Genomic DNA, 3,717 nt, shown 5'->3' on the forward strand with positions numbered 1-3,717 from the left:
CGCGGCTGCTCAGCACCAAGCTGACACAGCACGCGATAGAGGAGTTCCTGTTGGAGGTAAGAGCGCGGCGCGCCTCATTGGAGGTAGCGCCGCTCAAGTGCAGGCGCTCCCCATCCCTCTCACTCCTCGTGGAATACTTAGGGCTGTCGCCATCATGGAACAAATGAGCTCCACTTCTGCTTCGAGAAACTACTGCGCCCCCAAAACATCAGATTCCCGGTACACCGTACGTAGAGCTCTAAAGCCGTTGGCGGTCTCCACACAAAGCTGTGTCGGCTTATTCAAACATCTCTCTCCCGGCTTTATTCCCCCGACAAAAACGGCCTCCAGCCACGACGCCACGGCTCTGCTGCTGCCGTGGCCGCAAAGGTCGTCTGTTCATCGATGACGTTGGCGCGAGTGCGCTGCCCCATCCTCCAGCTGCCACATGCCCTCGGTTCGCTTCAGGAGCGCAAAAAAAGACAAAGTCGGTTCGTTAGTCAAGTGCAAGAACGCACATGACCGCTGCCAGGCAGGTGAACGGCAGGTACTTCTGAAGACCCTTCTTCATCGCCTTCATGTCCCCACCAAGGACGCCATCCTTCTGAAGATTCAGGATCAGAGTGAGAAGCCAAAGCACGGCAACTGTCTTGACAGCGGGGAAGGTCGGGGCGAGGCACGAGGAGCAGAACGTGCACAGGCAAATGATCAGGTTAGTCGAAAAGAGCTCACCCTGCGCTTTGGCAAAGGCCGTGATGGCAGTCTCCCCAAGGTCCGTGTATTTCTCAATCACCGCTCCGCCTGCTGTCACCGCAGCTGCGGTCTTGAGGGCGGCGAGAGCGTTTTCGCCAGTGAGAGGCCCCAGCTTCACGCCACCTCGCAGTCGAAGGGCAGGTGCAACAGCTCCGGCGTTGGCGCACAGAGGCATCGCGACGAGCACGGAGAAGAGGACAATGCGCATCGGGGGCGAGCTCTCTGACGAAATGCCGAGTTTTCCGACGACGCTTTCAACATCATGTACGTACATCATTACTGAGTGCATGACCAAACTCTTACAAGCCCGCTTCCTCCGGGCAATTTGCTCCGGGCTCCCGAGCTCTCACGCCGCGCGTAGGGCCCTTAGGGGCCTAGAGAACACAACCCCCTCTCCCTCTCTCCCAGTAAGCGAGCGGAGCTGGTGCTGCGCCGCGAGCGGGAGCTGGCCCGCCTAGGGTTAGGGTTAGGGTTAGGGTTCGGGTTAGGGTTAGCCGCGAGCGGGAACTGGCCCGCCTGCGCGAGGAAGGTTGGCGGCGCGGCGGCGTGCAGGGCGAGCATCGCGTCGATCGCGGCTCGGCGCAGCTCCGGCTGCTTCTCGGCGGCGAGGGGCAGCACCTGGAGGGAGAGGAGGCGCGCCGAGGCGTCCGAGGAGGCGCGTGGCGCGCGCACGCTCGGGTGGGCGCGGGGGGAACGGACATGCGGCGCGCCTTCTGCACGGCTGGTCGCATGTGCACTCCCGCGGCGAGGAGGTGCGCTGCCGCCGGCGCCACCTCGCTGATGATCAGGAGGGCCGAAGTGCGCACCTTTGGCGCCTGCGCTTACTGCGCGACGCCGCCGACCTCAGCCTCTCAATACCAATGCGCACGCTCCGGCATCGACTACATTGGTCTGCGCGAATTCGATGCGCCGTGCGACAATTGAGGCGGACAGCCCTAGGCGGCACGGCGCCTGTGCTCGTGTTTAGTGTGCTCGTGTTCAAGCAAGAAGCATCAGTGCGGGTACATGCGGTCCTACCACTGCGCACAGTGCTTCCCGGACCCGAGCCAGGTTGGCTACGCGATCAGCCCGGTCGGGACCAAAGCTGGCGACCCTGACCGGCCCTGCTTTGCCAAGCACCTGCTCGAAGAGGAGCCGTCGTCGCATCGGGCGCAGCAGCGCATCCCGCCGCGACGCGGCGATCGACCATCGCCGTACCGGCGACCTGAGCCTGCGCCTGCGCCGGCGGCGGCGGCGCGCCGGCCGCCGCGGCGCCGGCAGCCGCAGTGCCCCGTGCGCGCCGCCGCATCATCTAGAGGTGAGAGGGGGTGAGTGGCGAGTGTGCGGCGGCCGGAGGGCGCGTCAGACGACCGCGAGGGCGGCCCACATGCGGAGTGACTTTTAGAAGTCACCCCGTTTCGGGCGTCTCACCGGCGTACTTGAGGTGCTTCAGACGGACGCAGTGGGCTGTCGCCTGTCGGCAAGGTAGGTGAGTGTCTAGGGGTCGTCTCTAGGCTGGTTAGCCTTGATTTCGATCAAAGTTGGCCGCAAGAAACGGTCGCGATGCCTCGTGTGAACGCTGTGAAGAGTGACTTCTCGAAGTCACTCGATCCTCGTAGGGAGAGACACAGATAGGGTCGATTCGCGAAAAACAAAAAACCGCGGCCTGCGCAGCAGGCTCGCGGGCAAGACACCCACCTCGTGGCGCTGCGGGCTCGGCGGCAGGGTCCTCGGCGCGTCGTGAAATGGTGCCATCGAAAGTCGCGATTGCGGCGGAAAATGGCATTGTGGGCCCCGTGGAATCATGGCTTGACGGCGGCGGGCGGATCGACACATCCTTTCAGAATAAAGGCCAAGTCTCCGCCGGCGGCAACGCTCATCAGGAGCAACGCTTCGAGATCGCCATCAAGAACATCACGCTCCTGATGGTTTCCGCCCGCAACGGTCATCAGCAGTTAGTCGAATTGCTGCTGAAGCGCGGCGCGGAGGTCAACTTGTCGGACAGCCTCGGAGCCACCGCCCTCATCGGTGCTGCAGCCAATGGCCACGAGCAAGTGATCGACTCGTTGATCCAGCACGGTGCAGCAATCAACCAGCAAGGAGAGAACGGCAGCCCCGCGCTGCATGCCGCCGCCTTCGGCGGACACGAGCGGGTGGTCGACCTGCTGCTGCGGCGCGGAGCAGAGATCGACCAGCGGAATTATGGTGGCTGGACCGCGATGATGTGCGCCGCAAACTTCGACCAGCCTGCCGTCCTGCTTCGCCTACTGCGGGCTGGGGCCGACATGACGATTCGTGACCTGAGTGGCATTTCCGCGCTGCAGCTCGCCAAGGAGAAGAGCCACACCGCGTGCGTGGACGCCTTCCGGAAGCACCTCGAGGAGCTGAGGGCTCGGCGCGACGCGGCAGCGGGCGAGGCGAGTGCGGCAGCGGCGCTCCTCGGCGGCATGGCGAGCGTGGGCGGCGACTCTTCCGCTCCGTGGGCGTCGAACCGCCAAGGCGCGGGCCCGCCTTCGCTGGAGGTGGGCTCGCGGGTGTGGGCCAAAGACGGCAAGTGGAGAAAGGGGACGGTCCTGGCGGCGAGGGCGAGTGGCGCAGGTGCGTCTGGCATGACCGCTGCAGCGGCGGGATCGAGCACCAGCGAGCCAGCTCCTGCCGGCGGCGAGGGTGACTCTCCCAAGCGGCCGCTGGTGGCCGCACCGGCGACCCCCGACGGACTGCGCGCCATCGCGGCAGCGATGACCGAGCCCGGCAGGCCAAGGTGGCCAGCGCCGCCGCCGTCGGCAACCCAGCCCGCCGGAATCGAGATCATGGGAGCGGTCGAGCGCGGCGACGAGGCGGCGGTACTGGCATGGATCGAAGCCGGCGGAACGATCGAGACGACATGGACGATCGGGCCCGTTTCCGACGGCTCTGTAAGCGGCCTCACGCTGCTGATGAGCGCCGCTCGCTACGGCCGTGATCGGGTAGCCGACTTGCTCCTTCGGCACGGCGCGGGGGTCGACC

This window comes from Emiliania huxleyi (genome assembly GCF_000372725.1).
Source record: "Emiliania huxleyi CCMP1516 unplaced genomic scaffold EMIHUscaffold_28, whole genome shotgun sequence".
Taxonomy (NCBI): Eukaryota; Haptophyta; order Isochrysidales; family Noelaerhabdaceae; genus Emiliania; species Emiliania huxleyi.